Here is a 19622-nt window from a genome sequence, read left to right on the forward strand (position 1 = left end):
GATCTAGATCTTAAATTTATTTTTTCCCTAATCAGATATCGCTTTCAATTACTTGTTTTTCTTAAAAAAGATGATCTTAAATTATATTTATAGCCTTGTATTAGTAATCAAGAAATTTAAAAAAAATATTGACAAACTCATATTGAGTTTAAGATACTTTTCATTATCTTTCTTGATACTATCTGTTATTTTACTTTAGTGTGGAGTATTTTATATATATCAGTGAATTATATCTGTTAGAAATGCAAAGTTTTACCGTCTTATCAACTGCCTCTATGTCAAGTGAATGTCAAGTGAATTTCACTTACTATTCTTAAGGCCTCTTTGTACAGATTTATGAACATTTATGAACATTACGAACATTTATGAATTAGACAGTCTTTGATACTTAGTTCAGCGTTCAGTGATTCTAATTGACAATCCATGAAATATTCTTTGAATGCCTTTGTCTAGTCTCGTGCCGGTTGGTATCCATTTCTACCTAAAGGATACATACAATCATTCCTTTAAAAACATAGCAAAAGTTGAGCAGAAGGGGATAATGAAAAGTTTGAGGATAGGCATACTCAAGCATTTTAGTCTCACTCTCTCCCCCTTCTTTTCTGTTTCCAGTACCTTCCCACAACTGTTCTGACAGCTTTTCTTCCCTATCCCATGCAAAGAACTATCTGGAAAGCCACCTGACATCTAAACATTTGAAAGCTCACCTTTTCCCAGAAAGTGTGCTTAGGTTCTTCTATGGAGAGAAAATGCCATTGTTATAGATTTTTCCCTACATCTTTCTGTATTAGCTCTATGTATCTTTGTATAGGGTCAGACTCAAGGGACAAGGGGAGAAATAAGTTGCTCCCAAACATGTGGACAAAGCCTTGACCAGGCGGAAAAGTGGCCTTTCACTTCCTCAAAAAATACTATTCTCTTAATGTTACTGTCAGATTGAAAAGACAGAAGAAGGTGGGCAGGCAGAAAAGAGAAAAAGGAAGAGACAAAGGACATAATTTTTTTCTGTGCTTTTTCATAGTGCTATACGTATGTACCCATCCTGGCCCCACCACCAAACTATGTATTGATATTCTCAGAATACACTTTGCTGTGCAAGATACATAGAGATAAAGCTAGTAAATAAAGAAAATACCCAATTTTCTTCATTTAGGCAAGCCGAGGCTTAGCCTTTTCATTGCAGGGATAATACTTTTAAAATCTCGCAGACTTCTGAATAACTTCATGATAGGGCAGATACTTGCTCTTCACACAAACCAAGTGCCTGTTTCCTGAACAAGTGCAAATATATTTTAATCTCTTCACATGTGCTTTTATTGACTCCCCTTCCAAAGACACAGTCACGCTTCAAAAAACCATCCCTTTGTATGAGAGTTATAAAGCAATGAGTACTTCACCACCAATTCAGTGTGGTGTCTTTCCTAGATATATTTATGCCTAAATCACTCACATTTGAAGGTATTAACTCTATCTTTTTTGTGTATTATATGTGTCAGTCTCATGATGCCCTTGGTGTAGGATCCATAGGAGTTCTAAGTCTTGTGCTGCTCTGGAAAAAGCGAGACACCTAACGCAGTGGAGGACACGCAGTGCAAACAAGTGATTGAGTATAGTAACTTGCAGGTATATGCATGCATTACTATAGCATTTTTTTAATATACTCAGGATTGTTTGCGACTTGCTAGCCTAAGTCCTGGCAGAAAGGACCTGCTGGACTAACAGCAATTCAAAGCTGGTTTCAAATGATTCCAAGAAGCAATACAGATTATTCCACTCTAATCTTCCAGCTGCTGCACCTCACTTTCTAGTCCTACGCTCCTGAAAAGTTCCTTTACTTTGTTTAAGATCATATACATTTGGTATTTAAGGTTTGAGTCTGTTGAAACTGAAACTGGGAAAACCACACGAAAAACAGAGATTTTGATTTTTTTATGACTTTTGTGGCTCAAGAATGCTAAAATCATGTGGACTGTGTACTTTCTTCTCTTTTTACACAGAATCACACAGAATCACACAGAATCACACAGAATAACCAGGTTGGAAGAGACCCACCGGATCATCGAGTCCAACCGTTCCTATCAAACACTAAACCATATCCCTCAGCACCTCGTCCACCCGTGCCTTAAACACCTCCAGGGAAGGTGAATCAACCACCTCCCTGGGCAGCCTGTTCCAGTGCCCAATGACCCTTTCTGTAAAGAATTTTTTCCTAACGTCCAGCCTAAACCTCCCCTGGCGGAGCTTGAGGCCATTTCCTCTTGTCCTGTCCCCTGTCACTTGGGAGAAGAGGCCAGCACCCTCCTCTCTACAACCACCTTTCAGGTAGTTGTAGAGAGCAACGAGGTCACCCCTCAGCCTCCTCTTCTCCAGGCTAAACAACCCCAGCTCTCTCAGCCGCTCCTCATAAGGCCTGTACTCCAGCCCCTTCACCAGCTTTGTTGCTCTTCTCTGGACTCGTTCCAGAGCCTCAACATCCTTCTTGTGGTCAGGGGCCCAGAACTGAACACAGGATTCGAGGAGCGGTCTCACCAGTGCCGAGTACAGAGGGAGGATAACCTCCCTGGACCTGCTGGTCACGCCGTTTCTGATACAAGCCAAGATGCCATTGGCCTTCTTGGCCACCTGGGCACACTGCTGGCTCATATTCAGTCGGCTGTCAACCAACACCCCCAGGTCCCTCTCCTCCAGGCAGCTTTCTAGACAGACTTCTCCCAGTCTGTAGCACTGCACAGGGTTGTTGTGCCCCAAGTGCAGGACCCGGCATTTGGCCTTGTTAAACCTCATGCCATTGGACTCAGCCCAGCGGTCCAGCCTGTCCAGATCCCTTTGCAGAGCCTCCCGACCCTCCAGCAGATTGACACTTCCACCCAGCTTAGTGTCATCTGCAAACTTGCTAAGGGTGCACTCGATGCCTTCATCCAGATCATTGATGAAGACATTGAACAGGGCTGGACCCAGCACTGAGCCCTGGGGAACCCCACTTGTCACTGGCCTCCAGCTGGATTTCACACCATTTACCACCACTCTCTGGGCCCGGCCATCCAACCAGCTTTCCACCCAGGAGAGTGTGCGCCTGTCCAGGCCAGAGGCTGACAGTTTCCCAAGCAGAATGCTGTGAGAAACTGTGTCAAAGGCTTTACTGAAGTCCAGGAAGAACACATCCACAGCCTTTCCCTCATCCAGCAGCCGAGTCACTTTGTCATAGAAGGCAATCAGGTTAGTCTGGCAAGACCTGCCTTTTGTGAACCCGTGTTGACTGGGCCTGATCACCCGGTTCTCTTGCACGTGCTTCATGATAGCACTCAAGATCACCTGCTCCATGACTTTCCCTGGCACTGAGGTCAGACTGACAGGCCTGTAGTTTCCTGAGTCCTCCCTGCGGCCCTTTTTGTAGATGTGCATGACATCAGCCAGCCTCCAGTCCAGTGGGACTTCCTCAGTCTTCCAGGACTGCTGGAAGATGATGGAAAGGGGTTTGGCCAGCACATCCACCAGCTCCTTCAGTACCCTAGGGTGAATCCCGTCCGGCCCCATAGACTTGTGGGTGTCTAGTTGGGCTAGCAAGGCTTTGACCACCTCCTCTTGGATCACGGGAGCCTCATTATGCTCCTCTAGCTCCTGGGTTTGTACACAGACGGAACGACCCTCCTTACAAGTAAAGACTGAGGCAAAGAAGGCATTAAGTACCTCAGCCTTCTCCTCATCCCCTGTCACTGTTGTTCCTTCTGTGTCCAATAGGGACTGTATGGTATCCCTAGTCCTCCTTTTATTATTTATATATTTGTAGAAAGATTTTTTGTTATCTTTCACAGACTTGGCCAATCCGATTTCTAGCTGAGCGTTAGCCCTTCTGATTTTTTCTCTACGCAATCTCACTTCCCTCCTGTAGTCCACCCAAGAGGCCTGTCCCTTCTTCCAGAGCCCATAAACATTTCTCTTCTTCTTGATATCCCTCAAGATCTCTCTATTCAACCAAACTGGCTTTCTCCCCTGCCGGCTTTTTTTCCTGACCACGGGGATGGCTTTCTCCTGAGCTGCTAGGACCACCGTTTTGAAGAGCTCCCAGCCCTCATGGGCTCCCTTGCCCTTGAGTACTGTCTCCCATGAGACTTCGCCAACCAGCCTTCTGAAGAGTTCAAAGTCTGCCCTCTGGAAATTTAATGCTACCGTCTTGCTAACCACCCTCTTCACTTCACCTAAAACAGAAAACCCTATCATCTCATGGTCGCTTAGTCCTAGGCGTCCACCTACTGCCACATCCCCCACAAGGCCTTCTCTGTTCTCAAACAGCAGGTCCAGGAGGGCACCCTCCCTTGTGGGTTCATTCACCAACTGTGCAAGGAAGTTGTCTTCCACGCACTCCAGGAACCTCCTAGACTGCTTCCTCTCTGCTGTATTGTACACCCAGCAGATATCAGGCAGATTGAAGTCTCCCACAAGAACGAGAGGCATCGATCTAGAGATTGACCGCAGCTGTTTATAGAAGAGCTCATCAGCTGCTTCTCCTTGGCTGGGTGAATTTTTTTTTACTTTCATGAAAACAGGTAAAATTACAACAGTAAAAAATGAGGACCATGGGAGCTTCTTACTTGTTTTAATTATTTGTAAGTGTAAACATAAACGGCAATTTAAGTGATATTTCAAGCAAGATGTTTAGATACAAGTGCAGCTGAATAACTTCTTCTTTGGTATTGGCATTTATTAACTTGGATGGCAGGAAAATTCACTTTCTAATGGCCTTTGTCATCTGTAGCCTTTAAAAAGATTTAAGTCCATGAAGAAGGAATTATAGAGCAATTTGGAAATTCAGCTGCACTAAACCAACAGAACTGGATGATATTTACCAGAGAGTCTAGAAGAAATAAAATGTGATGCAGCAATGAAAGTGGCCTTTACACAATATAGCCTTAAAAATAATCAGTACTCCTCAAGGTGGAAAGCTGTCTCTAAGCTGTCTCTTTCCTAGGAGAGATAGTCAGGTAAGGATGGATGATAACACATATGTTTTGCTATTTTGTTTTCCAGTATTATGATTTCTGTAGACACTATGGTTTGAGCGGTAGCCTTTATTTGCAAAACCTGGATTCCAGCTCCTGTTTCAATCCATATTCTCTTACATGTCCTCTAAATGTTCAGCAACATCCAAATGACAGAATCACAGGATCAAAAGGTTGCAAAAGATCCCCCATGATCATTGAGTCCAACCATTCCTATCAACCACTAAACCATGCCTCTCAGCACTTCATCCACCCGTCTTTTAAACACTTCCACGAATGGTGACTTCAACACCTCCCTGGGAAGCCTGTTCCAGTGTACAATGACCCTTTCTCTGAAAATTTCTTTTCTGAAGTCCAGCCTGAACCTCCCCTGGCAGAGCTTGAGCCCAATCCCCCTTGTCCTGCCTCCAGTCATTTGGGATAAGAGCCCAGCTCCCTTCTCTCTAAAACCTCCTTTTAGGTAGTTATAGAGAGCAATAACGTCTCCCCTCAGCCTTCTCTTCTCCAGGCTAAACAACCTCAGCTCCCTCAGCTGCTCCTCATAGGACTTGTTCTCCAGCCCCTCCACCAGCTTCATCACTCTTCTCTGGACTCGCTCCAGAGCCTCAACATCCTTCTTCTGGTGAGGGGCCCAGAACTTGTCACTGGCCTCCAGCAGGATTTAACTCCATTTATCACCACTCTCTGGGCCCGGCCTTCCAACCAGTTTTCCACCCAGGAGAGGGTGCGCCTGTCCAGGCCAGAGGCTGACAGTTTCCTAAGCTGAATGCTATGAGAAACTCTGTTAAAGACTTTACTGAAGTCCAAGAAGACCACATCCACAGCCTTTCCCTCGTCTAGTAGGCGAGTCACTTTGTCATAAAAGGCAATCAGGTTAGTTCGGCAAGACCTGCCTTTCAGGAACCCATGTTGACTGGGCCTGATGACCAGGTTCTCTTGCATGTGCTTCATGATAGCACTCAAGATCACCTGCTCCATGACTTTCCCTGGCACTGAGGTCAGACTGACAGGCCTGTAGTTCCCTGGGTCCTCCCTGTGACCCTTCTTGTAGATGGGCACAACATCAGCCAGCCTCTAGTCCAGTGGGACTTCCTCAGTCTTCCGGGACTGCTGGAAGATGATGGAAAGGGGTTTGGCAAGCACATCCGACAGCTCCTTCAATACTCTTCGGTGGATCCCATCTGGCCCCATAGACTTGTAGGTGTCTATCTGGGCAAGGAAGTCTCTAACCACCTCCTCTTGGATCATGAGAGCTTAGTTCTGCTCCTCTAACTCCTGGGTGTGTACACCCAGGGAACAACTTTCCTTAGTATTAGAAACCAGTTACATACCACTAGACATCAGAGCAAAAAAAGATGAAGCAAAACTTCACTGCCCAGCTCATATACCTGTACTTCTGGAAAATTTGATGATGGGATATGCAAGTCAGTGAAGAGGGCTCTATTTACTGCTTTGGTCTGCACTGAGCTGGAGTGTGGAGATCTACAAAAAATAGGTAACTGAAGTCCCATCAGTATTTTGCAAAAGATGAAAAAGTTTTGCCCTAAGTATGTGGCCATAATAGCAAAAACACACAGAAAGTTCACTCCACATTTATGCTTCATGACTCATGGAGGTTTTTCAGAGGCATGTTTCTGGAGATGCCCCTGGGAATGCTGGTGTCTGCTGTTAATACAATTTACATGGCACATTGAAAATGCAGGATACTCAGGGGAGTACAAAGGGACATGAACACATTTGGAAGCTGCATTTTTATTGACCTTTTTCCTTTTTCATGTAATTTCACTGGCAAGTACTTATTAATATTGAGTGAACGAAGTTGTTGAGTTGTTGTACTAAATTTTGAAAGCTTTCAATACACTCTCCTACCACTTGCGAAGCAGCCAAAGTCCTAATTAGCATCATTGTTGGCACAACTTATCAATAGAGATGCCAGAGACAGAAAGCTTGTTCTTACAGAAAGATGACGCAGCAAAGCGTTTATATACATGTTTAATTTTAATCACTATAATTTTAACACTACGTATGAGTCAAGACTTGTATAAGGAGAAACTTTGTGGTATCAGAAGAATATCCCAAAGAATCTAGAAAGCTTAGATATTTCAGAAATATCTCTCTCTGAAAAGAACTATATCCACAGCCTCCTGGGCCCTATACAGCTGCACGAAAACTTAAATAATCAAATCCGTGTGTGAGTGAATTTTTCCTTTTAATTATTAGTAGAAAGCAGGGTGGCTTCAGTCCTAAATATCTTTCCTTTCTTTAGTTTAACGGTATTTAGTTTGTTTCCTTAAAATTAGGTATTCATAGACCTAAAACTTATAACCAGCACAGGTTTGCAGGAATTTTTTTCTTGCCTCCCTGCCTCCCATCATGCAGCATGACACTGTTGCATTACATTGTATGGTTGCCACTGAACTCCTTAGACATTCCTGAGTCTGCTACTGCAGGATAAACCAAGGAATTTAAGTTTCTGGTTCCCCTGACAAAGGTAAGACAAAATGTGTAACGTTCTTATTCTGTGCAAGAAGATCCTCCTACTATTCAATCTGACATGAATGTGTGAGTGCAGGTGTCTTCTGAATACTACTACACTGAAAACTTTAAAAAATATTTTGATATTGAGAATTCTAATATTAAAGATTGTCCAAGACTTGCAAGCTCATATAAACTATAGTAATTGCTAGGATTTTTGGAAAAATATGGGTAAAATTAAGGACACAATTTTAATAGTGTTAAACTGCAAATCTCATTCAAAGTATTTCCAAATCTTAACTCTAAATTCTAGTTTAAATCTAATTCAGACTTTCCTAGTTCATCCATTCTAACATAGCCTCAAGAAAGTAAAGCAACAATAAGCATTAGAGGATTAATATTGAAAGCCTATTAAGAAAGCTGGCTCCCACTTAAAAAACAATTTAGTGTTTCATAACTGGAATTGGAGTTAGTAATATTTGCCATTGGGAACGAGCTTATGTTTCTACAAATCTAATTTCAACATACAAACTATGCATCTCTTTTTATCTCAAATGCAAATGAGTTACACAATTTAAGCTCTGAATGTAAGGAAAAAGATGTTTTGAAGTCTTAATTATAATTATATTCCAGAGCTTCAAATAAAGCTTTACGTGTGCAGCTTTGTGCAAAACTTAACTTATAGATTTATTCTGATTTTTTTCTGGTAATCAACTTCCTGTTTTCCATGGGGAAGGATTCTGGTTTGCTTCAATATAAAACTCAACCAAGATGAACATTTGGCATTTGGTGTGGAGTCAAAACCCACTTGAAACTTAAACTTCTCCTGGTTTCTCTTCAGATCAGTCCTCAAGCTTATAAGCCTTCTTTCAGGTAATACATTACTGGAAACAAAGGTAGCTTGTGGTATAAATACCTAGGGAGATACAGAGATTCATGATAAAACCAGCAGTTTACCATTTCTTTAAAATATTTATGATTTATGTTATTCCATGAAGTCTTGCATACTATTCATAACACTTTAAGGCTTTTGTGTAAAGTCTTCATCAGTGAGGTTAAAGCTTTTTTCAGGCACTAAAATGAACCCTAGATATATAAAAGCAAGGAAGTACTAACTTTTCCTACTAATTCTGTCCAAAGCATTGTCTACAAACAAATTATTGGAGATAAAATCTTGGTTTTTGTTGGGGGCATTTATTGATCATATTTTACAGTTCTGTCCATTCTCATTCTTCTGTTTCTATTTAATTTGAACCCAATTCTGCAGAACTGGAACTACTTTTTTTTTCTTTTTTCTGTAAACACTGACCATTAGGATTTCAGTGAGAGTTTTTATACATTCTTTATCATTTCTCCCCTACATGTTATGCAATTGCAAATTAGTAGTTTTCTGATTTATGCTTATACAGGGACAGATTGTCCTCTGGTGTAGCTCTATGGCTACTGACAGGGAGATGCCAATTTAGCCTGCTGAAGATGTGACTTCCTGCAGTCAGCAAGGAGGTAGCTGCAAGCAAGATGACTTTCAGAAATTGTAACCATTCATCATTTCAGAATGTCTTTGTGAGATTAAACTAGCAAGAATGCATCATTTTAACTTTTATGTTTTCTTCAATCTCTAATATCGGTATTTCTGGAGATTGTCTCTCTGCATATAAACACATATTCATGCATACATATCCAAATATACTTATAAACAAATATAAAGTCTGCAATGATTTAAAAATACTGACAGGAGTGACAACCCCAGAGGGAAAATAACAAAAAGACTGAAGAAGTCTGTATCCTGAATCCCCACATAATCTTATTATAGTAAAATAGAGAACAGTAAGGGAGAATTCCCTCCAAAGAATGACAGTAGAGTATGTAACGAACAGGTTATACAATAGGGTTTTCACTTCTTTAATATGCTACACTGTCTGAGCATCTACATACTATTTTTCTTATTATGTGTTTTCTCAAGCGAGTGATTATTTAAAGTATTTATTTTAAAATAACAAATTTTGCAGACTATTATGAAACACTAGCACAAAGCAACTCATCATTTTATGTTACCTTTTACATATGTAGGAAGAAACAAAATAGCCTTATAAATATGGGCTTTTTCTTAATTGTGAGTTTAGTTGTTCTTTTCTTATGCAAATATTATGCACAGTAGGAGGAGATAGGCCAAAACCATTAATCGGTCAGTATCTGATTACAAAAGGAAGATCATTCACTTGAAAAAGTAAGGTAGAACAAAAAAGGAGCTTGATAAAGAGGGTCCAGATCATCCTCCTTTCCTTTTCAGTCTCAATACTAAAAAAATAAAAAAAGATAATTACACTTAAAAGTTTAAATGAATCATTATGTGACCAAAGGGTAAAATGACCAAAAATCTCAAAGTACACAATAGTAATTAAAAAATGTTAAAAAGTTTCACTCTTTTCCCTAGTAAAAAAAAGATAAAAAATAAAGTTCAAACTCTTTGAGGCATACGTACAAAGTCCCATGCTCAGATTTAGTCACAGAAACACTGAAAAAAATGTTTAATCATTTTAAAGAATTTTGATTTGATCCACAGTAGGCAGGTGTCCCTTTCACAAAAGGCACACAGTAGCTGGCATCCCTTGATGATTCCTCCTCTGTTGAGAATGAGAACAGATGGAATGCAGATGATGATCAAACCAGTCTCACATCTCCAGAAGTAGTGGGTGAAGGTTAGAAAATGTAGACAGAGCAGTGCAGGAGAGCAACAAAGCTGTTGTACATGCTGCCAGGCAAAGGTTTTATATGCTCAGTGTGAGACTTATTGGTATTTACTTCACAAACAGAGTTGTGAATTGCAAAACAAAGCATACCCTAAAGACATTGTAAAGGAAAATTTTCAAACTCGAATATGCCTGGAAAAGAAAAAGAAGAATGATTCAATAGGGAAAGCATTAAGCTTGACATATTCAACAGCAGTTCTGTGCTCAGTAACAAACTTTCTGCTTCATGAGATCAATTACAAGGATCAAATTCTTAAGACAGACATATTTAGATACGAAAGATATGGAATCTGCATATGAAACTTTTAGTATCCAGATTTCTCTTACTGGATGTGCATAAAGCAGCCTAAATCCTTAGAACAACTTCTATATGTCTTTGTCTCAGCAGATTTTTAAAACTGTTGCCCAGTTGGCCTTCTTTTGTATAAGTGGTAGTAATAATCATCATCACAGTATATCTTTTTTCTCCTCTACCTCCACCCACTGCAAAAAAACATTACAGGACAAGCCACCACCATTGTCTCCCTGGAGGTCAGAAGTTCAGTGTCATGCTCTTTCCCTTCCTGAAGGGATGTTCTTCCAACTCTGAGCTGAATGCCTTAGCTATCAGCCTTTTTTGTTACACTAGTGAGAAACTAACATTTATTATGTGAGATTCTAGGTGTTAAAACACTTGTTTTAGAAGTGAGATGGAGGGAAGGTGTGAGATTCTGCACGTGAGACAGATGGTTCACTTTTCTTACTGAACCTTTTCCACTTTTCATACACCTCACCAGAAGCAGATGAAAACTCACAAAGAGTGTTTAATTCATTCATTGAACCTACTCACCTCCAGAACTATCACGTAGATGACAGTACACTTAAAATTAAGTATCACATTTTCACCCTCAGGGCCCTCAAATATTGTGTCTCCTATATATTTTGCCTCTGCTGTATGCACTAAAAATGTTGGCTTACAATAAATATTTTTTAAAAACAGGGGTTCCCCTCCAATTTTTGGGGTGTTGTGTTTTGTTTGAGTTTTTTTTCCCCTGTAGTTCTGGTGCTGAGATCTATTGGAAGAGATCTGCTGTTACTTAGCTTTACTATATGAATTACTGGATTAGCATCCTTTTCTGTCTCTCTCACTTCCTGAAATTGCTGTGTGCCCATCACCATGAGTGTTTGTGATCTCAGTTAATGATTGCTTTGGTGAATTTCTGGAATCTCCAAAGGAAGTTACATCCTGAAATGGCTATGATAAAGGAAAAATTCCAGCTAGCTTGAAGTCACACACAGCTTTCCTGGCAATTGTTGACTGGCCCTGGCAGAGACTTTCTATAACAAGTGAATACACACTAAGTTTTAAATTTAGGGCTATCCAGTTGTGGAACTATATTCCAGACTAATTAATATGCACATACTCCCACTCCAACATTAGAAATCATACACATTAAACCCATACACTGGTACATTGGAAGTCGTTTCTTAAAGCAAACACCTGAACTCTGTGTATACACATAATATTTATAACCTTGTGTTTAAATATATGGCAGTATTATATATTAAACTTACACCTGCCTCTGCACGTCATTTGGTTTTGTACTGTTCTAAAAAGCTCTGATGTTCCATTGTTACGTTACTGTTTCATTTTTGTACCTTTTTTCAATCTCAGGACTTTGTTTGAGGTGTCAATCTGTCAGTTCACACATAAAGATGTACTTTGTGAGCCTGTAAAATTGTGATCTGAGCCTCTGAAGTTTTTCAAATAATTACAGGCACTGCCTCCTTTGTCTGCTTTGCACTAGCTCTGTTTTGCTTTTTATTTGACACCACTCCTTTCAGTATTAGGACACATGAATTTCCAACATACGTTCCAGTTTTTACTGTGCTGTAATTCTATTCTTCAGTTTCTATACCATAAAAGCATCCGAAGAGATGCAGTATGTATCTAGAGATAGTACTCTTTTCAAAAGGCCTTTGTAGAATATGGAAGTCTTTATAATAAATCCAGAGGGCAGGTATTTTCCATTTCCAGAAAGGAATTCCAGCTCTGTTATAAAAGATATCACTTCGGGCAAGGTGCCTGTACTCAGTGTCAATCTCAGAAATTCTAAATTAGGCCTTCAATTTTAGCACATTTCAGTATTTGCATGTGATGAGCTATGATTCAGTGATAACTATCGGAATATTCTAGCATAAAAGGCAGGGCTACCCACGGGAATACAACCATATAAGCAACTAGTCAGGCTGATTTCAGATAAGCAGTTTCTCTTGATGCTCAGCAGATTATAACAATTTTGGAATATTTTTATCTCAGTTAAAGAATTTGATTGGGTACAAAAAATTTTATTGTAACTGCTTCTATTGCTTACAACTCTCACTTAGTATCTGGATACATTTTGCACTGTATGATTCAAGAATTGGACCTGCTGTATTTTTTCCCATGTTATGGTATAACACAATGAGAAAGAGGAGTGCTTTTCAATGGGGAAGATGCTTCTCACAAAAAATCACACCAAGAACTGCTTGTTCTGGTATTTAAAGCTATCTGAAGTAACACTGCAATGCATACGAGATTGCTATGACTGGAACCCAAATTCTCAAATTAAGGGACTTAGTAAAGAAAGGCAGAAAATGTTCTGTGTAGGAAAGACTGAGCATAGGCAGCAGCAAGCTGGGTTAGCTGTGGTGCTTATTTGGGAGCATCCAATCAAAGAGAGAGACATGTAGGACTTAACTGGAAGTGTGGGATAAGGCCATCAGGGAACGCTAACAGCATAATTCCAGCTTGTGAAGAATGGCATTGATAACAATTTTTACGATAGCTATTTCATGTAGAGGCTTATCTTACAAAAATTACTTAAAATTAAGAGAAGCTGAAAAAACAAAATCTGCTAGCCTCTGCAGTTCTGGGTGATACTTAATAATAAAAAGTTGTTTACTGCTTTGTATAAATCTGTAGTTCTGTCTCAGAGAAAAATGGATCATTTTATAACTCCTTTACAAACTCTTGGATTTCTTAAATTTTTCTTGCTTCGTTGTGCTCAGATAATTAAGCTATGAATCATACTATCCACAGCCATCTGGGATTTTGGGAAGCTATAAATGAAAAATTGAGCAGAGACTTGGGAGGGTCTTCAGTTAACTAGGCCTCCAAAACAATTGGTCTGTTGCCCAAAGCTTCTGGGTCAAAATCACAGAATCACAGAATCACTCAGTTGGAAAAGACCTCCAGGATCATCGAGTCCAACCATTCCTATCAAACACTAAACCATGTCCCCCAGCACCTCATCCACCCGTCTTTTAAACACTTCCACGAATGGTGACTTCAACACCTCCCTGGGCAGCCGGTTCCAGTGTCCAATGACCCTTTCTGTGAACAATCCTTTTTTTCTGATGTCCAGCCTGAACCTCCACTGGTAGAGATTGAGGCCATTCCCTCTTGTCCTGTTCCCTGTCACGTGGGAGAAGAGGCCAACTCCCTCCTCTCTACAACCTCCTTCCAGGTAGTTCTAGAGAGCAATAAGGTCCGCCCTCAGCCTTCTCTGCTCTAGGCTAAACAACTTCAGTTCCCTCAGCTGTTCCTCATAAGGCCTGTTCTCCAGCTCCTTCACCAGCTTCGCTGCTCCTCTCTGGACACACTCTAGAGCCTCAACATCCTTCTTGTGGTGAGGGGCCCAGAACTGAACACAGGATTCAAGGAGCGGTCTCACCAGTGCCGAGTACAGAGGGAGGATAACCTTTCTGGACCTGCTGGTCATGCAGTTTCTGGTACAAGCCAAGATGCCATTGGCCTTCTTGGCCACCTGGGCACACTGCTGGCTCATATTCAGTCGGCTGTCAACCAACACCCCCAGGTCCCTCTCCTCCAGGCAGCTTTCTAGACAGACTTCTCCTAGTCTGTAGCACTGCACAGGGTTGTTGTGCCCCAAGTGCAGGACCCGGCATTTGGCCTTGTTAAATCTCATGCCATTGGTCTCAGCCCAGTGGTCCAGCCTGTTCAGATACCTTTGCAGAGCCTCCCTACCCTCCAACAGATCGATGCTTCCATCCAGCTTAGTGTCGTCCGCAAACTTGCTAAGGGTGCACTCGATGCCTTCATCCAGGTCATTGATAAAGACATTGAACAGGGCTGGACCCAGCACTGAGCCCTGGGGAACCCCACTTGTCACTGGCCTCCAGCAGGATTTAACTCCATTTCCCACCACTCTCTGGGCCCGGCCTTCCAACCAGTTTTCCACCCAGGAGAGGGTGCGCCTGTCCAGGCCAGAGGCTGACAGTTTCCTAAGCTGAATGCTATGAGAAACTCTGTTAAAGACTTTACTGGAGTCCAAGAAGACCACATCCACAGCCTTTCCCTCATCTAGTAGGCGAGTCACTTTGTCATAGAAGGCGATCAGGTTAGTTCGGCAAGACCTGCCTTTCAGGAACCTGTGTTGACTGGGCCTGATGACCAGGTTCTCTTGCATGTGCTTCATGATAGCACTCAAGACCACCTGCTCCATGACTTTCCCTGGCACTGAGGTCAGACTGACAGGCCTGTAGTTCCCTGGATCCTCCCTGCGGCCCTTCTTGTAGATGGGCACAACATCAGCCAGCCTCCAGTCCAGTGGGACTTCCCCAGTCTTCCGGGACTGCTGGAAGATGATGGAAAGGGGTTTGGCAAGCACATCTGACAGCTCCCTCAATACTCTTCGGTGGATCCCATCTGGCCCCATAGACTTGTGGGTTTCTATCTGAGCAAGAAAGTCTCTAACCACCTCCTCTTGGATCGTGGGAGCTTAGTTCTGCTCCTCTAACTCCTGGGTTTGTATACAGAGGGAACAACTTTCTTTACAATTAAAGACTGAGGCAAAGAAGGCATTAAGTACCTCAGCCTTGACTTCATCCTTTGTCACAGTTATTCCCTTTACATCCAATGCGGACTGAATAGTCTCCCTGGTCCTCCTTTTATTGTTAATATATTTATAGAAAGATTTTTTGTTATCTTTCACTGTCTTGGCCAATCTGACCTCTAGTTGGTCTTTAGCCCTCCAGATTTTTTCTCTGCACAATCTCACTTCCTCCCTGTAGTCCACCCAAAATGCCTGTCTCTTCTCTCAAGGTTCATAGACAGAGATGATACATATTTTCCCCTGCCAAAAAGATTAAATTTTTACAGGATAGGTAATTCCAAAAAAGATTTGATCCCCTTGAGCTATAATAAATAGGTTTCGTTCAGCAGTATTTGCGATTAAGAATTTAGGAATAGGGCCTTAGTCAATAACATAAAATTAGAGTGTTATTCCTTACCTGTTATCAAAATTGACTATACTAGAAAGGCGGCGGGTTTTTTTGCCTCTTAGGAAAATGTGTTCCACTGAAAAATATCCCAAGTGAAATATGTTGAGTAATTTTGAAAGGCATTGATTTTTAAGTGAATAAAATTCTACCAATGGAGACCAGGAGGTATGGAGTCTGTTAAAATGCAGGAAAATTCACTAAAAAGATAGCTACTATCACAGCATTGTAATGTATTCTAATTTGTGAATTCTGAAAGATTGTTTTTAATGGCAATATTGAAATCAGAGAAAATTTTATTATTTGGGGCAATCTCTGAAGATGTAAACAGAGTTGAAAAAATGATAACACATGAGTAACATACAAACAACACTGTAAAAATTCCAGAGGAGTGAAGTATCTATAGCATCCTTCTAATCAAACTATACTATTTAGTTCTTTAAAGTCATAACAGCGTAAGGCACACCGAGTTCAAAAATTATAAGGTTGACTGGTTAAGCTGAGTATAAAACATGTAAACTGAACTCTAAAAATAATTATCAGTGACCTGATGTCCAACTTAGACTTTAAAATAAATATTTTTGGATGTCAAAGGTATTAGAAGACACAATGTTCTTGAGCATGATTTGCAGACTACTCCTTTCTGTGTTAAGCATAGGAAATAAATTATTTTGGAAGCATAGAATTATATTTACGCCTATAAACTAATAGACTGTCACTGCTTTAAGTTTTCAGGTGTTTAAAGGGACTAACATTTACTATACATGTTTGGTAAATACTTTTCAATGATTTCTTTGGTTATTCTGTATGTATTATAACTTATGTCACCACTGGATGTTGTACTCCTAAACAGCTGTCATGATGAGATCAGTTCAAACACTTCCCAACTGCTTTGTATTCTGCCTGCCTGGACAGGGAGCACAGCAGAGACAAAATGAATGTTTGCATTAGTCTTGCAGTATTCTGACTTGACTACACCATGAAGCATGGTTTAGTGTTTGTTAGGAATGGTTGGACTCGATGATCCGGTGGTTCTCTTCCAACCTGATTATTCTATGATTCTATGATTCATTCTATGAAAACAAGTGGAGGTTCAGGTTCTCTTCATTATGTTTTATTATGGACAAAGTACTGATTTTAGGTGCCATATAGATATTAAAAAAAATGCTAATTCTAAAATAGTACGTTCAATATAAACTTGTTGTCCATTTAGACTATATAGTTTTTTTTCTATTTTTCCTAAAAAAAGTCAAGTTTTGGCAAATATTTAAAAACATGGACAAAAGTAGTGTTCTCAAAACCACCAAATTTGTTGGTTTACTTTTGAAGCTACTAAACAGTAAATACGCAGGTTTGTTAGTGTTTATTTTTCAAAAGTGGGATGTGCACTGTAGATTATTTAATAAACAAAAAACAGACTAAATTTATCTGTTGTGAAGAAGAAAACGTGTATACATATTGTTTGTCAAATGATTATAATTGCCATTTTTTTCTTATTGTAAATTACTTTTTTCAGAATTTAAATGATACCGTCACAGAGTTATTCTGACTACAGGTAGCAATCTCTATACTGACTGCTAAATCAAGAGCAAACCATTAGATTTATGTTGATATAACAATGATGCAAATAGAAATTGAACATTGAAATTGAACACAATACAACCAACCACATTTCACACATTCCTGTAAGTAAAAAAAAATCTTTACTTTTCCCATTCTATAATCTCTCCTAGTCTGCAAGATAACTTCAGGAAATACTGGATGATTAATATAGTTTTTTTTCTTTGAGCATTTCTACATGCAAACCCATATTCTGTGGAGACAATGAATGCCCTAAAGTCATGACACCTTCCAGTATCCAGCTAATTGCAACATAATGATGTAATGGAAAGCAAAATGCAGCCCATAGTGAATATAGTCATACTATTTTCCTTAAGAAGAGAATATTACCTTTCTTTAAAATTCTGTTTCATGAACTTTAAAGGGTGGTGGTAAGTAGATATCGTTTCTCAATAATATAATTAATTTACAAATATAAAGACTTTGATATGACAAAAAGGCAGGGGGTTGGGGGAGGTGGCATGGCATAAACGAGAGATGGTAATGAAATAGGTTGGAAAATTCCATTAATGTTGTGATAAGGACTTTAGTGCCCTGGTCCTGCTGAAGGTAGATACTTATGATAGGCTCTCTGGAAAATACTAGCCATAACTTTATTCCTGTGTCTCCACTTATTTACGTACAGGAAAAATTTTAAAGCATCCTAGATGAGCATCAGGTGGATTATGGCAGAGACATAAATTAAATATTTCAAAGGGTTTTTATTTATTTTTTTTTTATTTAAAAAATACCCCAAACAAACAGAAAACCCCAATGCACAAGTCTTAGACTTTTCATTAAAGGCAATACAGGCCTCTTGCCACTATATTCAAAATGGAAAACATATCGGCAGAACAGGCCACGATGTGATGATGAAGCCATGGTTATCTGGAGAAGGACCTGCGGGTGTGTTGGTTGATAGCTGGCTGAAAATGAGCCAGCAGTGGCCCAGGTGGCCAAGAAGGCCAATGGCATCTTGGCTTGTATCAGAAACGGCGTGACCAGCAGGTCCAGGGAGGTTATTCTCCCTATGTACTCAGCACTGGTGAGACCGCTCCTCGAATCCTGTGTTCAGTTCTGGGCCCCTCATCACAAGAAGGATGCTGAGGGTCTGGAGTGAGTCCAGAGAAGAGCAACAAAGCTGATGAAGGGGCTGGAGAACAAGTCTTATGAGGAACAGCTGAGAGAGCTGGGGTTGTTTAGCCTTGAAAAGAGGAGGCTAAGGGGGGACCTTATTGGTCTCTACAACTACCTGAAAGAAGCTGTAGAGAGCATAGCAAGGTGGGTGCTGGCCTCTTCTCCTGGCTGACAGGTGATAGGATAAAGGGGAATGGCTTCAAGCTGTGCCAGGGGATGTTCAGACTGGATATTAGGAAAAAATTGCTCGCAGCAAGGGCCATTGGGCATTGGAACAAGCTGCCCAGGGAGGTGGTTGAGTCACCGTCCCTGGAGGTGTTTAAAAGATGGGTAGACAAGGTGCTCAGGGACATGGTTTAGTGGCAGATAGAAATGCTTGGACTAGATGATCCACGAAGTCTTTTCCAACCTGGTGATTCTGTGATTCTGTGATCTACAAACTAAGGTAATCCTCAGATACACCATTATCTGAGTAAGGTGGTAAGTAGCGCTGTTGCATTGTGGCTGACATCAAGCCACCAATCTCTTCTCCTTTGTGGTAATAAGGCTTTTTAACTCAGCACACATTAGATTACAGTGGAATACTGTTTTCTGTCCCCAGTACAGGAAAGACATGGATTGTATAGGCTGCCACTGAGATTGTTGGGTCTATAGCATCTGTTCTGTATGGAGAGCTGGGCTTTGTCTGGCAGAAACAGTACAGCTTTTGGAGATCTAATGGCAGCTCCCAATACCTACAATGAGTAATCAAGAAGCTGGATACATGCTCTTCAGAAAAGACAATAAACACTACTATAAACATGATGGTTCACACTGGCTATATGGAGAAGCTTGTTCCCCATGAGGAGTGTTAAGCCGTGACAGAAATTACCAAAAAATATAGTGTGGTTTGCATGCTTTGAGGTTTTCAAGACATGACTGGGTACAAACTGGTCTGATCCAATAGCAGACCCTACTGTGAGCAGGATATTGGACCACAGACATCCTGAGATCCCTTCCAGCTTGAAATATACTACGAGTCTAATGAGCACATAGATATCTTTTGAATGTACAGAGCACTCTGAACTGCAGGAAAAACACTGTAAATTAAATCAGTCAGGGCCAGTAATAACTACAATTCATGTAACAAAATGCAAAAAAAAATGTAGGGATTTCCTGCCTTTCTTGATCAAGACCATAGCCTCTGAAAGACATTTGTTTTAACAGATTTCAAAGCAAAGCACGTTTCTGTCTTCAGAAAGGAAAAAGTGGTGGCCTTGAAAGGAGCACACAATAGCCCTAGATATGCCCCCTAGTCTATTCAAATGAATAGCTCCCTGGAGCTATTTCTTTGCACAAGCATTTCCCAATCCCATTAACCATTATCTCTGTGGAACTAATTGAACAAGAGGACTTATGGCCT

This window comes from Phaenicophaeus curvirostris, chromosome 1 (genome assembly GCF_032191515.1).
Source record: "Phaenicophaeus curvirostris isolate KB17595 chromosome 1, BPBGC_Pcur_1.0, whole genome shotgun sequence".
Lineage (NCBI taxonomy): Eukaryota > Metazoa > Chordata > Aves > Cuculiformes > Cuculidae > Phaenicophaeus > Phaenicophaeus curvirostris.